This window comes from Scyliorhinus torazame, chromosome 2, assembly GCF_047496885.1.
Source record: "Scyliorhinus torazame isolate Kashiwa2021f chromosome 2, sScyTor2.1, whole genome shotgun sequence".
NCBI lineage: Eukaryota > Metazoa > Chordata > Chondrichthyes > Carcharhiniformes > Scyliorhinidae > Scyliorhinus > Scyliorhinus torazame.
In genome coordinates, this window is record NC_092708.1 from 27,887,121 (window position 1) to 27,906,745 (window position 19,625).

The 19,625-nt window shown below is 48.5% G+C and overlaps 1 protein-coding gene across 3 annotated transcripts in view; it reads left to right on the plus strand.

The window, feature by feature from the left end:
- sema5ba (sema domain, seven thrombospondin repeats (type 1 and type 1-like), transmembrane domain (TM) and short cytoplasmic domain, (semaphorin) 5Ba) overlaps nucleotides 1–19,625 on the plus strand; it is a 563,950-nt gene that overhangs the window by 134,471 nt on the left and 409,854 nt on the right. For 2 of the 3 annotated variants that reach the window (XM_072469924.1, XM_072469907.1), the window contains exon 2: nucleotides 17,719–17,771. The exons of the other annotated variant lie outside the window; for it this stretch is intronic. The gene's annotated coding sequence lies outside the window, so the exon portion shown is untranslated. The remainder of the gene's footprint in view (nucleotides 1–17,718; nucleotides 17,772–19,625) is intronic. 3 annotated transcript variants of the gene reach the window in all.

The following is a 19,625-nucleotide window of genomic DNA, read 5'->3' on the forward strand; positions in this document are numbered from 1 at the left end:
CCTTGCAATCTTCTTTCCCCTCTAAGTATTTACCCAATTCCCTTTTGGAGGTTAGTGGCCATTACTGAAACATGGTTAAAAGATGGTCACGACTGGGAGTTAAATATCCAAGGGTATCAGACTATATGAAAGGATAGAATGGACGGTAAGGGCGGTGGTGTAGCTTTGTTGTTTTCGGATGGCATCCGGGCAATAGTAAGGGATGATATTGGTGCTATGGAGGACAAGGTTGAATCAATTTGGGTGGAAATCAGGAATAGTAAGGAGAAAAGGTCACTGATAGGAGTAGTCTATAGGCCACCAAATGGTAGGGCAGGCAATAAGCAAAGAAATAACGGATGCATGTAGAAATGGTACAGCGGTTATCATGGGAGATTTTAATCTGCATATCGATTGGTTTAACCAGGTTGGTAAAGGCAGCCTTGAGGAGGAGTTTATAGAATGTGCCCGGAATAATTTCCTGGAACAGTATGTAATGGAACCTACAAGGGAACAAGCGGCCCTAGATCTGGCCCTGTGTAATGAGGCAGGATTGATTAATGATCTCATAGTTCGGGATCCTCTTGGAATGAGTGACCACAATATGGTGGAATTTAAAATACAGTTGGAGGATGACAAGGTAAAATCAAACACTAGTGTTTTGTGCTTAAACAAAGGCGATTACAATGGGATGAGAGAAGAACTAGCTAAGGTAGACTGGGAGCAAAGACTTCATGGTGAAGCAGTTGAGGAACAGTGGAGAACCTTCCGAGCGATCTTTCACAGTATTCAGAAAAGGTTCATACCGACAAAAAAGAAAGACGGTAGAAAGGGGAAAAATCGACCGTAGATATCTAAGGAGGTGAGGGAGAGTATCAAATTGAAGGAAAAAACATACAAAGTGACAAACATTAGTGGGAGACTAGAGGACTGGGAAGTCTTTAGGGGACAACAGAAAGCTACTAAAAAAGCCATAAAGAAGAGTAAGGTAGACTATGAAAGTAAACTGGCTCAGAACATAAAAGCAGACAGTAAAAGCTTCTACAAATATATAAGACAAAAAAGAGTGGCTAAGGTAAATATTGGTCCTTTGGAAGATGAGAAGGGAGATTTAATAATAGGAGACGGGGAAATGGCTGAGGAGCTGAACAGGTTTTTGGGTCAGTCTTCACAGTGGAGGACACAAATAATATGCCAGTGACTGATGGAAATAAGGATATGATAGGTGAGGACCTCGAGATGATTGTAATCACTAAGGAGGCAGTATTGGGCAAGCTAATGGGGCTAAAGGTGGACAAGTCTCCTGGCCCTGATGGGATGCATCCCAGAGTGTTAAAAGAGATGGCTAGGGAAATTGTAAACGCACTAGTGATAATTTATCAAAATTCACTAGACTCTGGGGTGGTCCCAGAGGATTGGAATGTAGCAAATGTGACACCATTGTTTAAAAAAGGAGGTCGGCAGAAAGCGGGTAATTATAGGCTGGTAAGCTTAACTTCGGTTGTAGGGAAAATGCTGGAATCTATCATTAAGGAGGAAATAGCGGGGCACCTGGAGGGAAATTGTCCCATTGGGCAGACGCAGCATGGGTTCACAAAGGGTAGGTCGTGTCTGACTAATTTGGTTGAATTTTTGAGGACGTAACCAGTGCAGTAGATAACGGGGAGCTAATGGATGTGGTATATCTGGATTTCCAGAAAGCTTTTGACAAGGTGCCACACAAAAGGTTGCTGCATAAACTAAAGATGCATGGCATTGAGGGTAAAGTAGTAGCATGGGTAGAGGATTGGTTAACTAACAGAAAGCAGAGAGTGGGGATAAATGGGTGTTTCTCTGGTTGGCAACCTGTAACTAGTGGGGTCCCTCAAGGATCAGTGTTGGGCCCGCAGTTGTTCACAATTTACATAGACGATTTGGAGTTGGGGACCAAGTGCAATGTGTCAAATTTTGCAGACGACACTAAGATGAGTGGTAAAGCAAAAAGGGCAGAGGATACCGGAAGTCTGCAGAAGGATTTGGATAGGTTAGGTGAATGGGCTAGGGTCTGGCAGATGGAATTCAATGTTGCCAAGTGTGAGGCTATCCATTTTGGGAGGAATAACAGCAGAATGGATTATTATTTAAACGGTAAGATGTTAAAACATGCTGCTGTGCAGAGGGACCTGGGTGTGCTGGTGCACGAGTCGCAAAAAGTTGGTGTGCAGGTGCAACAGGTGATTAAGAAGGCTAATCGAGTTTTGTCTTTCATTGCTAGAGGGATGGAGTTCAAGACTAGTGAGGTTACGCTGCAATTGTATAGGGTATTGGTGAGGCTGCATCTGGAGTATTGTGTTCAGTTTTGGTCTCCTTACCTGAGAAAGGACATATTGGCACTGGAGGGAGTGCAGAGGAGATTCACTAGGTTGATCCCAGAGTTGAGGGGATTAGATTATGACGAGAGGTTGAGTAGACTGGGACCGTACTCATTGGAGTTTAGAAGGATGCGGGGGGATCTTATTGGGACATATAAAATTATGAAGGGAATAGATAGGATAGATGCGGGCAGGTTGTTTCCAGTGGTCGGGGAAAGCAGAACTAGGGGGCATAGCCTCAAAATAAGGGGAGGTAGATTAAGGACGGAGTGTAGGAGGAACTTCTTCACCCAAAGGGTTGTGAATCTCTGGAATTCCTTGCCCAGTGAAGCAGTTGAGGCTCCTTCTTTAAACGTTTTTAAGAAAAAGATAGATGCCTTTCTAAAGAATAAAGGGATTCGGGGATATGGTGTACGGGCCGGAGAGTGGAGCTGAGTCCACAAAGATCAGCCATGATCTCATTAAATGGCGGAGCAGGCTCGAGGGGCCAGATGGCCTACTCCTGTTCCTAGTTCTTATGTTACTGTTGAATCTGTTTCCGCTGCACGATTTTAAAAAAAATCTTCATTTCTCGGCAAGATCCCAAATTTATTGCCCGATCCCTAATTGCCCATGACTTGTTGGGCAATTTGTGAGGGCAGTTAAGAGTCAGCCACCTTGCTGTGGGTCTGGAGTTACATGTAGGCCAGATCGGGTAAGGACAGCAGATTTCCCGCCCGAAAGAGGCATTAGATTTTTTTTTAAACAACAACACCATTTCTGAGACTAGCTTTCAATTCTAGATTTATGAATTGAATTTAAGTTCTCCTTGCTCCCATGATGGGAATCCTTCTCCTCAGAACATTATCCTGAGGCCCCTGGATTAGAAATCCAGTGGCTTTATCACTGCGCCACCATCACCCCCAAGCCAGCACATTCAATTTGTAATAGAAACATAGAAAATAGGAGCACGAGGTGGCCATGCCAGCCACCAGGCCTGCTCCACCATTTATTTGTTAAAGATTTTTTTTAAGAGTACCCAATTTTTTTCCCCTCCCAATTAAAGGGCAATTTAGCGTGGCCAATCCACCTACCCTGCACATCTTTGGGTTGTGGGGGTGAAACCCACGCAGACACGGGGAGAATGTGCAAACCCCACACGGACAGTGACCCAGGGCCGGGATTCGAACCCGGGTCCTCAGTGTCTTAGTCTCAGTGCTAACCACTGCGCCACGTGCCGCCCTCCTGCTCCGCCATTTATGATGGTCATGGCTGATCGTCCAACTCAATAGCCTAATCCCACTTTCCTCCCATATCCTTCGATGCCCTTTGCCCTCAGTGCTTCCTGAAAATATTCAATGTTCTGGCCTCAACTACTTCCTGTGGTAACGAATTCCATTTTTTTAATTGAAGAAATTTATCCTATTCTATGTCTGGAATGAGTCGACCACTGTTATGACCCCCTAAGGGGCCAGAACCTACATTGTAACAGATTCCTCTCTATGACCCATGGTTCTGGACACACCCACCATTGGGAACATCCTTCCTGCATCTACCCTGTCCAACCCCGTTTCGAATCTTATAGGTTTCCATGAGATCTCCCCTACAGTCTTCTGAACTCCAGCGAATACAATCCTAACTGATTCAATCTCTCCTCATACGTCAGTCTCGCCATCCCAGGAATCAGTCTGGTAAACCTTCGCTGCCCCCCCTTTACACATCCTTCCTCAGATAAGGAGACCAAAACTGCACACAATATTCCACAACGTGCCTCACCAAGGCCCTGTATAATTTCAACAAGACATCCCTATTCCTGTACTCGAATCCTCTCGCTATGAAGGCCAACATACCATTTGCCTTCTTTACCGCCTGCTGCACCTGTATGCTTACCTTCAGCGACTGGTGTACGAGGACACCCAGGTCTCGTTAACGGCTCGTTCCCCTCTCCTAACTTATGGCAATTCAGATAATAGACTCGCATTTGCAACCAAAGTGGATAACCTCGCATTTCTCCAAATTATACGGCATCTGCCATTCATTTGCCTACTCACCCATCATCTCCAAATCACACCGAGAGATCTCTACGTCACTGGTTGTGTAAAATGTTATTTCTCATGTTTCCTTTGTTGTTTTTTCAATCACCTCCAATCTGTGTGTCCCCTGGTTATTGACCCTGAAATCAGTGTCCCTTTACCTACTTGATCTCAACATTTCCTGCATTAGAAACCCCTCCATCAAATCCCCTCTTAGCCTCCTGTGCTCGAAGGAGGACAACCTCAGCTTCTCCAATCCATTTGTGTATTTGAAACATACAATACCCTGAGGGGACTTGACAGGGTGGATGCTGAAAGGATGTTAACCCTTGTGGGGAACTGTATCCCCAGGGGGACACAATTTAAATAACGCGGGGTCTCCCGTCTCCCATTGAAGACGGAGATGAGGAGAATTTATTTTCCTCAGAGGGCCCTGAGTTTTTAGAACTCTCTTTCCCTGGAGCATGATAGAGGCAGGGCCGTTGGATATTTTTACGGCAGAGGTAGATAGATTCTTATTTTTTTTTAAATATGTTTTATTGAAATTTTTTTCCCAAACAACAATTTTTCCCCTCTTACAAAGCAAACGCAACAATAACAATACAGAAATTTTCAACAATACACAAGTAACAAAACCCCTTTATCTTTGACCTAAACTAAACTAAACCCCCCCCCTCCCCCCCCCCCCACCCCCCCACCCTCCCCCTGGGTTGCTGCTGCTGGTCATCTGTCTTCCCTCTAACGTTCCCCTAGGTAGTCGAGAAATGGCTGCCACCGCCTGGTGAACCCTTGAGCCGATCCTCTCAGGGCAAACTTTATCTGCTCCAGTTTAATGAACCCCGCCATATCATTTACCCAGGCCTCCAGTCCGGGGGGTTTCGCCTCCTTCCACATGAGTAGGATCCTGCGCCGGGCTACTAGGGACGCAAAGGCCACAACGTCGGCCTCTTTCGCCTCCTGCACTCCCGGCTCTTCCGCAACTCCAAATAGAGCTAACCCCCAGCCTGGTTTGACCCGGGCCTTCACCACTCGCGAAATCACTCCCGTCACTCCCTTCCAATACCCTTCCAGTGCCGGGCACGCCCAAAACATATGTGCGTGGTTTGCCGGGCTCCCGCCACACCTCCCACATTTGACCTCCACTCCAAAGAACCTGCTCAATCTTGCTCCCGTTATGTGTGCTCTATGTAGCACCTTAAATTGAATCAGGCTAAGCCTGGCGCATGAGGAAGAGGAATTTACCCTGCTTAGGGCATCAGCCCACATACCCTCCTCTATCTCCTCCCCTAGTTCTTCTTCCCACTTTCCTTTTAGTTCGCCCACCGACTCCTCCCCCTCTTCCCTCATCTCTCGGTAAATCTCTGACACCTTGCCCTCTCCGACCCACACCCCTGAAAGCACCCTGTCCTGTATCCCCTGTGTCGGGAGCAACGGAAATTCCCTCACCTGTTGTCTAGTAAACGCCCTCACCTGCATATATCTCAAGAAATTTCCCCAGGGCAACTTATACTTTTCCTCCAATGCTCCCAAGCTCGCAAAAGTCCCATCTATAAATAAATCTCCCACCCTCCTAATTCCCAACTGGTACCAGCTCTGAAATCCTCCATCCATTCTTCCTGGGGCGAACCTATGGTTGTTCCTGATTGGGGACCCCACCAGGGCTCCCCGCACCCCTCTCTGTCGCCTCCACTGTCCCCAGATATTCAATGTTGCCGCCACCACCGGGTTCGTGGTAAACTTTTTAGGTGAGATCGGTAGCGGCGCCGTCACCAGCGCCTCTAAACTCGTCCCTTTACAGGACTTTCTCTCCAGTCTTTTCCACGCCGCTCCCTCACCCTCCATCATCCATTTACGTATCATTGCCACATTGGCAGCCCAATAGTAATCGCCCAAGTTCGGTAGTGCCAATCCTCCTCTGTCCCTACTACGCTGAAGGAACCCCCTCCTTACTCTCGGAACTTTCCCTGCCCACACGAAGCTCGTGATGCTCCTGTCTATTTTATTAAAAAAGGTCTTGGTGATTAGTATAGGGAGACATTGAAATACAAATAAGAACCTCGGGAGGACCATCATCTTAATTGCTTGCACCCTGCCCGCCAGCGATAGAGGCTGCATGTCCCACCTCTTGAAGTCCTCCTCCATTTGTTCTACCAACCGTGTCAGATTAAGTCTGTGCAAGGTTCCCCAGCTCCTAGCGATCTGAATCCCCAGGTATCGGAAGTTTCTTTCCACTTTCCTTAGAGGCAAGCCTTCTATCTCTCTACTCTGGTCCCCTGGATGTATCACAAATAATTCACTCTTCCCCATGTTTAGCCTATACCCCGAGAAATCCCGAACCCCCTCAAAATTCGCATAACCTCTATCATCCCCCCCCCGCTGGGTCCGACACGTATAACAATAGGTCATCCGCGTATAACGAGACTCGGTGTTCTTCTCCCCCTCTAATCACCCCTCTCCATTTCCTGGAGTCTCTCAACGCCATGGCCAGAGGTTCAATTGCCAACGCGAACAACAATGGAGACAGCGGGCATCCCTGTCTTGTTCCCCTATATAGTCGGAAATACTCTGATCTATGTCGACCTGTAACTACGCTTGCCGTTGGAGCCCCATAAAGAAGTCTAACCCAGCTAATAAACCCGTTCCCAAACCCAAACCTCCTTAACACTTCCCATAAATACTCCCACTCCACCCTATCAAATGCCTTCTCTGCGTCCATTGCCTCCACTATCTCTGCCTCCCCCTCCACTGGGGGCATCATTATCACCCCTAATAGTCGTCGCACGTTAACATTCAGTTGTCTCCCTTTTACGAACCCTGTCTGGTCTTCGTGCACCACCCCCGGGACACAGTCCTCTATCCTCGATGCCAGTACCTTTGCCAACAATTTGGCGTCCACGTTCAATAATGAAATGGGTCTATAGGACCCGCACTGCAACGGATCTTTATCCCTCTTCAAAATTAACGATATCGTCGCCTCCGACATCGTCGGGGGTAGAGTCCCCCCTTTCCTGGCCTCATTGAACGTCCTCACCATCAACGGGGCCAACAAGTCCACATATTTTCTGTAATACTCCACCGGGAACCCGTCTGGTCCTGGGGCCTTCCCTGCTTGCATGCTTCCCAGTCCCTTAATAACCTCGTCCACCCCAATCGGTGCCCCCAGGCCTACCACCCCCCGCTCCTCCACTTTCGGGAACCTCAATTGGTCCAGGAACTGCCGCATCCCCTCCTCTCCCTCTGGGGGTTGAGACCTATACAGTTCCTCATAGAAGGTCTTGAACTCCTCATTTATCTTTCCTGCCCTTCGCACCATGTCTCCCCTTTTGTCTCTAATTCCTCCTATCTCCCTCGCTGCTGCCCTCTTTCGCAATTGATGAGCCAACAGGCGACAAGCCTTTTCCCCATATTCATACCTCCTCCCCTGTGCCTTCCTCCACAGTACCTCCGCCTTTCTGGTGGTCAGAAGGTCAAATTCCGTCTGGAGTCGTCTCCTCTCCCTGTACAATTCCTCCTCCGGGGTCTCTGCAAATTCCCTATCCACCCTTAAAATCTCCCCCAGTAATCTTTCCCTTTCCTTGGCCTCTGTTTTCCTTTTGTGGGCCCCAATGGAGATCAGCAGGTAGATAGATTCTTGACTAACAAGGGAATCGAAGGTTATTGGGGTGGGCACAGTAGCACAGTGGTTAGCACTGTTGCTTCACAGCACCAAGGGCCTGGGTTCGATTCCCGGCTTGGGTCACTGTCTGTGCGGAGTCTGCACGTTCTCCCCGTGTCTGCGTGGGTTTCCTCCGGGTGCTCCGGTTTCCTCCCACAAGTCCCGAAAGACGTGCTGATTAGGTGAATTGGACATTCTGAATTCTCCCTCTGCATACCCGAACAGGCGCCGGAATGTGGCGACTAGGGGCTTTTCACAGTGTTAATGTAAGCCTACTTGTGACACTAATAAAGATTATTATTATTATGTGGAGTTGAGGCCCACAGTTCGATCAGCCATGATCTTATCGGATGGCGGAGCAGGCTCGATGGGCTGAATGGCCTGCCCCTAATTCAGATGTTTGCAACTAATTCCTCTATCTCTGGAACCATTCGAATAAATCTGTGGAGAGTGAGTTGGAGAGAGGGGCTGGTTTAGCACAGTGGGCTAAACAGTTGGCTTGGAGTGCAGAACAATGTCAGCAGCGAGGGTTCAATTCCCGTACCGGCCTCCCCGAACAGGTGCCAGAATCTGGCGACTAGGGGCTTTTCACAGTAACTTCATCGAAGCCTACTTGTGACGATAAGCGATTATTATGATTATTATTGGGGAACGGGGATCGCCCATGGGACTTCTCTGAGGTTTGAAAGATCAGCACCATTGGCTTTCATTTCTGTAGGTTTCAGATCCTCAATCGTGCTTCATCCACTCCCTCCCACCCTTCACTGCCACCCCCTTCAGAGAGCCGTGAACACCGCCCAGTCCATCACACGAACCTGCCTCCCATCCATTGACTCCATCTACACCTCCCGCTGCCTGGGGAAAGCGGGCAGCATAATCAAAGACCCCTCCCACCCGGCTTACTCACTCTTCCAACTTCTTCCATCGGGCAGGAGATACAGAAGTCTGAGAACACGCATGAACAGATTCAAAAACAGCTTCTTCCCCACTGTCACCAGACTCCTAAACGACCCTCTTATGGACTGACCTGATTAATACTACACCCTGTATGCTTCATCCGATGCCAGTGCTTATGTAGTTACATTGTATATGTTGTGTTGCCCTATTATGTATTTTCTTTTATTCCCTTTTCTTCTCATGTACTTAATGTACTCCCGGGGCTGTTTAGCACAGGGCTAAATTGCTGGCTTTGAAAGCAGACCAAGACAGGCCAGCAGCACGGTTCGATTCCCGTATCAGCCTCCCCGAACAGGCGCCGGAATGTAGCAACTAGGGGCTTTTCACAGTAACTTCATTTGAAGCCTACTTGTGACAATAAGCGATTTTCATTTCATTTCATTTTCATGATCTGTTGAGCTGCTCGCAGAAAAATACTTTTCACTGTACCTCGGTACACGTGACAATAAACAAATCCAATCCAATCCTTGCACCACTGCCATCTCAGCTTCTCCACAACCCCCTCCAATGCGGGCCATGAGTACATTGCTGCTGTCTTCAGTGGAGGCATTTAACACAGAGCTCAATCTAAAGGGTATCATAACATTATGTGCCTTTAACAGTGATTATATTGAATGGCGGAGCATGCTCGAAGGGGTTGAATGGCCAACTCCTGCTCCTAGTTTCCATGGTTACAGAACTGGACGAGCAACCTAGGCAGTGAGCGTACAGTCCCACCATTGGCAAGCTGTGGAACAAAATTCAATAAAATAATTTTAATGCGTTGATTTCCATGGGGGAAAAGAATGATCATGGAAACGTACAAATTAAAAGCAGGAGTTAGCCACTCGGCCCCCCCCCCCCCCCCCGCCTGCTCCACCGGGCGGCATGGTAGCACAGTGGTTAGCAATGTTGCTTCGCAGCGCCAGGGTCCCAGGTTCGATTGCTGCTTGGGTCACTGTCTGTGGGGAGTCTGCACGTTCTCCCCGTGGCTGCGTGGCTTTCATAGATTATCATAGAATTTACAGTGCAGAAGGAGGCCATTCGGCCCATCGAGTCCGCACCGGCTCTTGGAAAGAGCACCCTACCCAAAGTCAACACCTCCACCCTATCCCCATAACCCAGTAACCCCACCCAACACTAAGGGCAATTTTGGACACTAACGGCAATTTATCATGGCCAATCCACCTAACCCGCACATCTTTGGACTGTGGGAGGAAACCGGAGCACCCGGAGGAAACCCACGCACACACGGGGAGGACGTGCAGACTCCGCACAGACAGTGACCCAAGCTGGAATCGAACCTGGGACCCTGGAGCTGTTAAGCAATTGTGCTATCCACAATGCTACCATGCTGCCACACGTGCTCCCACAAGTCCTGAAAATCGTGCTGTTAGGTAATTTGGACATTCTGAATTCTTCCTCAGTGTACCCGAACAGGTGCCGGCATGTGGCGACTATGGGCTTTTCACAGTAATTTCATTGCAGTGTTAATGTAAGCCTACTTGTGACAATAAATGTTATTGTATTAAGATCAGTGTTTTTCAAACTTTTTTTCTCGGGACCCACTTTTACCAACTGGTCAAACTTCGGGATCCACTTTGGCTGACCTTCGCGACACACCATTATTGCTTAGCTTTAATGTGCCTGCTTGGGTCTCACAATCTCATTCGCCCAGTCATTCAATGTTACATTTCTGATAAGGACTTCAGCTGACGATTCAGGTTTTCGCTGCATCCTTCGAAAAAAATCAAGACGTTTGTCCTTGAAGTCGCCTTTGAAGTTTTGAGAGTTTGAAACTTACATTTGCCGGTATCTCCGTGCATATAACACAAATGGGCTTTGCATCCTGAATTGCATTGGCAAAATTAACAAAACCATACCTCAAAAACTCATCTTTATACGGCTTTGTTCCTGATTTCAGATTCTTCTTAATTGTTTGTTCACGAGAGGTCTTGGAGCTCACACCAGCACTGCTCTGTCCTGCCGTGGACTCTCCTGAGAAGCTCTCTCCATCGGGTTCAATTGTGAGATCCGGGCATGTCTCTGGCTCTCTCTTCCTTATTACAGAAAGATCCATCTTCAGTTCTCCACACAGTCCTGTTGCTGGAAGGTACAAAATGGAGGAATTTCTCCTCCATGATTTTGCACCCAAAACACAGACGTCAGTGTATGTGCCGGGCGCGTGACCCTCTCTCTGCCACCGTTTCTGTCGGGAAGTCTCCATCAATTAAAAAAAAAAATCTGGTCCTGGGACAGTGCGCTGACATCAGGGGGAAGCGGCCTGCCCTGCTGGGCTCCAGCGCACTTCTAGATCGGGCTGAGGGGGCACGCCTGCGTGGGATGGCTGGCTTCCTTGAAAGTTTTTTTTTTAGGAAACATTTTATTGAGGCATTTATAATTTTAACATACTAACATTGTAAAAAAACAGAATGGTCCGGCACACGCAAAAACCCCACAGTAACATACCCAACTTCCTCCCCGCCCTAATTCCTCGCTACCCATATATTAGATTCCCTGCCCTTATTCTCCACTTCCATGCCTCCCCTTTCCCTGCACCCCCCATTCCCCCCCCCCTCCCCCCACCACCTCCGAGCGAACCCCGGTATTGAACCCCTTAAGGCGAACTTAATCTACCTGAGAAACTCTGCCATGTCACTGACCCACCCCAATTTTGGAGGCTCCGAGTCCCTCCATCCCAGCAAAGTCCGTCTCCTGGCCACCAGGGAGGCAAAGGCCAAAACGTCCTAGGCTCCCGTATCTTCTGACACTCCAAATATTACCACCTCTGGACTCGGAGTCACCCTCCATTCCAGGACCTCTGACATGACATCTGCGAATCCCTGCCAAATCCCCTCAGCTTCGGACAGGCCCAAAACGTATGTACATGGATCGCCGGACTTCCCCCTCACCGCCCACACCTGTCCTCCACCTCCTCAAAAACCTACTCATCCTGGCCACAGTCATATGAGCCAAGTGAGCCACCTTGAACCGGATCAGGCTGGGCCTGGCACACGAGGAGGATGCATTGACTCTCTTCGGGGGCATTCTCCCATAGCCCAACTTCCAACTCCCCCCCCCCTCCCCCTCTTCGGGGGCATTCTCCCATAGCCCAACTTCCAACTCCCCCCCTCCCCCTCTTCGGGGGCATTCTCCCATAGCCCAACTTCCAACTCCCCCCCCCCCCCCAAACTCGTCTTCCCACTTCCTCTTCACTTCCCCGATTGGGACCCCTTCCCACTCCATCAATTCCTTATATATTTCCGAGAACCATTTTTGACTTATCCTGTAGTCCCCTTAGTGGGAGGCGAGTGAAGCTTGGAACTTGCCTCTGGACAAAGTCCCGTACCAGCAGGTACCGAAATCCATTCCCACCCGGTAACTCAAACTCCTCCTCCATCTCCTCCAGGCTCGGGAAACCCTCCTCAATGAAGAGATCCCCAAATCTCTCAATCTCTGCCCACTGCCACCTCCTAAAGCCCCCCCCCAGCCCCCCCAGAGCGAATTGGTGATTGTCACAGATCGGTGACCACACCGACGCACCGTCCAATCTCTTAAGCTACCTCCATTGCCCCCACACTCTCAAGGCTGCCACTACCACTGGGCTTGTGGAGTACCGAGCCGGCGAGACAGTCAGAGGTGCCGTTAACAGAGCCTCCAGACTCGTGCCCTTACAAGATGCCGCCTCTACCCGCCCCCACAGTGACCCCTCCCCCACTACCCACTTCCTAACCATCAAAATATTAGCCGCCCAGTAGTAATTAATAAAGTTCGGAAGGGCCAAGCCCCCCTCCCCGCGCCCCCGCTCAAGAAGGACCTTCTTCACCCTCGGGGCTTTCCCAGACCATATTAAACCCAAGATCGCCGCGTTCACCTTCCTAAAAAATGCCTTGGGGATAAAGATTGGAAGACACTGGGAGACACTGAAACACAAACAGCAATAACAGCCAATGACAGCAGGAGCATGTCCCACCTGCACAAATCCGCTTTGAATCACCCTGCGCAAATTTAGTTTACGAAGCTGACTCCAGTCCCTTGCCACCTGAATCCCCAGGTACCTAAAACCTCTTCCCACCACTTTGAACGGCATCTCCCTCAGTCTCCTCTCCTGCCCCCTTGCTTGGATCGCAAAGACCTCGCTCTTGCTCATGTTTAGTTTGTAGCCTGAGAATTGGCCAAATTCCTCCAGTATTCCCATAATTCCTGCAATCATCCCCCAACGGGTCTGTTATATACAGGAGCAAATCTCCAATATTCCCAGAATTCCTGCAATCCCCCGCAACGGGTCTGTTATATACAAGAGCAAATCATCCGCATAGAGCAAGACCTTATGCTTCACCCCCCTTCTCACTATCCCCCGCCAAATGTTCGATGCCCTCAGCGCCATTGCCAAAGGCTCTCTGGCCAGGGCAAACAGTACTGGGGAAAGTGGGAACCCCTGCCTTGTCCCCCTGCACAGACTAAACTACTCTGACCAGACCCGGTTGGTCCTTACATTCACCACTGGTACCTGATGTAGCAACCGGATCCAATCCACGAATCCCTGCCCGACCCCGGACCTTCCCAGGACATTGAAGGAAAAAACATACAAAGTGGCAAAAATTAGTGGGAGACTAGAGGACTGGGAAGTCTTTAGGGGACAACAGAAAGCTACTAAAAAAGCTATAAAGAAGAGTAAGGTAGACTATGAAAGTAAACTTGCTCAGAGCATAAAAGCAGATAGTAAAAGCTTCTACAAATATATAAGACAAAAAAGAGTGGCTAAGGTAAATATTGGTCCTTTAGAGGATGTGAAGGGAGATTTAATAATAGGAGACGGGGAAATGGCTGAGGAGCTGAACAGGTTTTTTGGGTCAGTCTTCACAGTGGAAGACACAAATAACATGCCAGTGACTGATGGAAATAAAGATATGATAGGTGAGGACCTTGAGATGATTGTAATCACTAAGGAGGCAGTATTGGGCAAGCTAATGGGGCTAAAGGTAGACAAGTCTCCTGGCCCTGATGGGATGCATCCCAGAGTGTTAAAAGAGATGGCTAGGGAAATTGTAAACGCACTAGTGATAATTTATCAAAATTCACTAGACTCTGGGGTGGTCCCAGAGGATTGGAAAGTAGCAAATGTGACACCACTGTTTAAAAAAGGAGGTCGGCAGAAAGTGGGTAATTATAGGCCGGTAAGCTTAACTTCAGTTGTAGGGAAAATGCTGGAATCTATCATTAAGGAGGAAATAGTGGGGCACCTGGAGGGAAATTGTCCCATTGGGCAGACGCAGCGTGGGTTCATAAAGGGTAGGTCGTGTCTTGACGAATTTGGTAGAATTTTTTGAGGACGTTACCAGTGCAGTAGATAATGGGGAGCCAATGGATGTGGTACATCTGGATTTCCAGAAAGCTTTTGACAAGGTGCCACACAAGGTTGCTGCATAAACTAAAGATGCATGGCATTGAGGGTAAAGTGGTAGCATGGGTAGAGGATTGGTTAACTAACAGAAAGCAGAGAGTGGGGATAAATGAGTGTTTCTCTGGTTGGCAACCTGTAACTAGTGGGGTCCCTCAAGGATCAGAGTTGGGCCCGCAGTTGTTCACAATTTACATAGATGATTTGGAGTTGGGGACCAAGTGCAATGTGGCAAAGTTTGCAGACGACACTAAGATGAGTGGTAAAGCAAAAAGGGCAGAGGATCCCGGAAGTCTGCAGAAGGATTTGGATAGGTTAGGTGAATGGGCTAGGATCTGGCAGATGGAATTCAATGTTGCCAAGTGTGAGGCTATCCATTTTGGGAGGAATAACAGCAGAATGGATTATTATTTAAACGGTAAGATGTTAAAACATGCTGCTGTGCAGAGGGACCTGGGTGTGCTGGTGCACGAGTCGCAAAAAGTTGGTGTGCAGGTGCAACAGGTGATTAAGAAGGCAAATGGAGTTTTGTCTTTCGTTGCTAGAGGGATGGAGTTCAAGACTAGTGAGGTTATGCTGCAATTGTGTAAGGTTTTGGTGAGGCCACATCTGGAGTATTGTGTTCAGTTTTGGTCTCCTTATCTGAGAAAGAACATATTGGCACTGGAGGGTGTGTAGAGGAGATTCACTAGGTTGATCCCAGAGTTGAGGGTATTAGATTATGACGAGAGGTTGAGTAGACTGGGACTGTACTCATTGGAGTTTAGAAGGATGCGGGGGGATCTTATTGAGACATATAAAATTATGAAGGGAATAGATAGGATAGATGCGGGCAGGTTGCTTCTACTGGTCGGGGAAAGCAGAACTAAGGGGCATAACCTCAAAATAAAGGGAAGTAGATTTAGGACCGAGTTTAGGAGGAACTTCTTCACCCAAAGGGTTGTGAATCTCTGGAATTCCTTGCCCAGTGAAGCAGTTGAGGCTCCTTCTTTAAACGTTTTTAAGAAAAAGATAGATACCTTTCTAAAGAATAAAGGGATTCGGGGATATGGTGTACGTGCCGGAGAGCGGAGCTGAGTCCACCAAGATCAGCCATGATCTCATTGAATGGCGGAGTAGGCTCGAGGGGCCAGATGGCCTACTCCTGTTCCTAGTTCTTATGTTCTTCTGTTCTTATCCCACAGGCCTCCATCTGATCAAAGGCCTTCTCTGCATCCATGGCATCACCACCTCGACCTCGCGCCCCACCGCAGGCATCACTATCACATTTAGGAGCCGTCTAATATTGGACGTCAGATGTCGACCCTTCACAAATCCCTTCTGGTCCTCCCCTATTACCTCCGGGACACAATCCTCTATGCGCATGGTCAAGATCTTTGCCAGCAATCCACATTCAACAGGGAGATCGGTCTATACGACGCACAACTCTCCAGATCCTTATCCCGCTTCAAAATAAGGGAGATCGATGCCTGAGATAACGTTGGGGGGAACACTCCCAGCTCCTTGGACTCATTAAAAGTCTTTACCAGGAGCGGCCCTAGCAACCTGGAAAACATCTTCCCCACATACGCACCAGTGTCCGATCCTTCGATCCTCTCCGGCAGACCCACAATCCAAATGTTCTGCCTCTGAGAACGATTTTCCAGGTCCTCCACTTTCTCCAGGAGCCTCTTCTGCTGGTCACGCAGGATCCCAATCTCTGCTGCCATCGGGGTGGACTGGCCCTCCTGCTCCTCCACCAGCTCCTCCAACCTCTGGATTGCCTTTCCCTGCGCCGCCAGTTTCGTCTCCATGCGGTAAACCACTGCCTTGATCGAGCCCACCGCCTTGATCGAGCCCAGGTCCTCCTCCTCCGCACTCCTTCCGTTGTTGGGTCAACTTCTCATTTCAGAAGCTCACCAGCTGGTCCATTGACCACTGAGCTGACGGGGTCCAACCATGTTCGTCCGCCGTCTCCACTCGCATTGTCCACCGCCTGGTTTGTTCTTTTCCGATGACTTCTGGGCCACAGCCCCATAAACTGGGGGTCCCTTTCTTCTGTTCTTGCTTCTACACCCTTCCTCTACAAATTTCCTGCAACAATCCGGCGTAAAAGCCACCCAAAGTCCACCATGAGCGGGAGCTGCCAAATGTGCGACCGTTCACGCCATGGCCGCCACCAATCGGCATTCTTGAAAGTCGATCGCAACGACATTTTTTAAAGTTGGTCACGGGCTATCGGGCACTTCTTCCCGCGTTCGAGACGGCCGCGACCGATCGCTCCGTGACCCTCCCGCCGGTCGCGACCCTGAGTTTAAAAATGACTGAGTAAGATCATCGCTGATCTGATTGTAACCTCAACTCCCACATTCCTGCCGACCCCCAATAACCTTTCACCCCCTTGTTAATCAAGAATCTATCTGGTTCAGCTTCAAAGATATTCAAAATCTAAACATCAGATTGCCTTGGAAAACCCAACTGAATGCCTTCTGGGGGTTGGCATATTGCTGTTTGTGAGAGCTTGCTGTGTGTACATTGGCTGTCCCTTCATTACAACAGTCAGTATGTGTAGAAAAAGTACTTTGTTGACAATAAAACACTTTGGAATGCCTTAAGTCATGAAAGGATCTTCATTCTTCCTGCTGCCTCCACTGATCCTCATGAATATACTCGCTCAGGCGAGATATCGAGGCAGCTCAGTGCGATCAGCTTGAAGCAATGCCTTCCGAGAAAGGTGGAGGCCAATTTACTCAGTTCACATTGCTACATCTCTGTTAAAGCAAATTCCAAATGTGTAAGTAGATCGTTACTGTTGGAGCGATCCTATACTGCCAATGTTGGGAGTTCCTTTTCGTGGGGTATCCTAGTTTCCAGAAACAAGGAATTTTAGCTGAAAGGGTAGGTTGGAGAAGCTAGGACTGTTCTCCTTGGAGGAAAGGAGATTAAGGAAAGATTTGATAGAGGCGTACAAGATTGTGACAAGTTTGGATAAGATGAACAAAGAAAAACTGTTTCCATTAGCTGATGGTACAAGGAATGGGCGTCACAGATTTAAATTTCTTGGCAAGAGATGCGCAGGGGTGGTGGTGTTGGGTAAATGGAGGGGATTTGGGGGAGGGACCTTTTTAGGTTGTGAGTGATAATGATTTGGAACTTGCTACCGATGAGGATGGTGAAAAAGGAGATGATCAATGATGGTGAAAGGAAATTGGATTGGCGTTTGAGGGAAACAGTGCCACAGGGCAGGCAGAATGAGACTGACTGGATTTCTCCATGGAGCCTGGAGACGATGGGCCGAAGGCCCCCCCCCCCCCCCTGTTCCATGATGATTACGTTTCTCTTCTAATCTGATTCAAACTGAAGGAACCATTTCACCAAAGGCATTTTCCCCACTTTCTCTTACAGGTCAGGCGGGAGCCGACAGACGAGAGTTACGACACATTTGTGATGCAGCTACGGTAAGAGTTTAAACCCCTTTTCACTTCAGCAGGTTAGCAAATCCTGTCCTTTGGGTTCATCAGTCTGTGCGCCGTCATTAGTCATCGCAATTTAGCATGCGTCATTGTGGGTGAGGCATGGAGAATTAGTTGCCTTTTTCACTGGTCACATTGCTCCTATTGATTTGTAAAAGAGGAAGCCCCTGTGGCAGAAACGTAGCAAATCAGACAGAGAGAGTATTCACAGAAAGGAGAAAGTGACTTAATGAGGAAGAACAGTGTGAAGACTTTGAAAGGTATGATGCGATATGTTAAGCATCCGACCGTATCTAATGAAATATTGGTCAGCCCCAGATATGTTCAGGGTGAAAGAGGAAGCAACCATGCATTGGGTGAGAGGATTGACAGTTGGGGTTGGGATATACTTGTTGCCCAGGACTTTGTTGTGTTCTTATATCTCTCTCTTTGCTTTCCCTCTCCCAAATCTGCTCGCGGACTGTAGAGTACAGACTTATGGACTAGGATTCTCCGATCCCGCGGCCAAGTTCTGACGCCAGCGTCAAAAGCGGTGCGAGCGAATCCCGCGTCATAGGGCCTCCAGGCCCTGGCACTCACCCCTTCCTAGGGGGCTCGTACGGCAGCAGAGTGCTGTCCGCTGTTCCGGCGCTCGAAAGACGGAATTCGAAGGAACACCCACTGTGCTGCTCTGGAGGGGGTTCCAGCATTTTGATTCTGTGACAGTGAAGGAATAGTGATATTTTTACGAGTCAGGATAATGTGTGGCTCGTAAGGAAAGCTGCAGGTGAGAGGCTTTGGAGAGGGTGCAGAGGAGGTTTACCAGCATGTTGCCCAGTCTGGAGGGCGTTAGCTATGTGGAGAGGCTGAATAGACTTGGACTGTTTTCATGAGAAAGACGGAGGTTGAGGGGTGACCTAGAGGTCTACAAGATTATGAGGGGCATGGATAGAGTGGATGGGCAGGCACTCTTTCCCAGGGTGGAGGGGTCAGTCACCAGGGGGATATATTTAAGGTCCGTGGAGCAATGTTTAGAGGAGATGTGCGAGGCAGGGTTTTTACGCAGAGGGTGGTGAGTGCCTGGAATGCGTTGCCAGGGGAGTTTGTGGAAGCAGATACATTAACAGCGTTCAAAAGGCATCTTGACAAATACATGGACAGGATGGGTATACAGGCATAAGGAAGTGCTGAGGGTTTTGGCAAAGGTTGGTATCATGACCGGTACAGGTTTGGAGGGCCTGTCATGTGAGAGTACCTTTAAGAAATGCATGTTTAAGCAATGTACCTTTAAGGAATGGAGTTGATCATATTACTGAAGTGATGTCAGAGGTTGGGGGGGGGGGGGGGGGGGAGAGCTGAGCTCACTTCTGCTTTTGGTTTCAGTTTTGCTGAGAGCAGTTTGAAAGTGCCTGGCTGTTTTGCTGTGAGCTGCGTAAAAGGAGAAAGCCAGTTTGAGGCAGCAGCTTGAGAAGTTCTGGTTTGCTGTGAGCTGCTTGAAGGGAGAAATCCCAGGTTTGAGAAAGCAGCTTGGGTGTGTCTGTGTTTCCAGAGAGCTGCAGGAAGGAAAAGCAAGGTGCTGGAGCTGAAGTCAACCAAGCTGATATATCTCTGCCATAAAACAGAAAATATATATTAACTGTGACCTGGTGTGTTACTGTTTTGAAGGTTTGAAGCCTTTTGGATGTTTGAAGGAACATTTTGAGGGATTATTTAGTGTTGTATTACTTTCGGGGTTGTCTTTGAAGTAAGGGGTGTTAAGAGATCCAATGTTTATTTAATAGGTTAATTTGAGTTCATGGAATAAACATTGTTATGTGTTAAAAGCCACGGACGGGATTCAACCTCTGCTGCTCTTTTTCG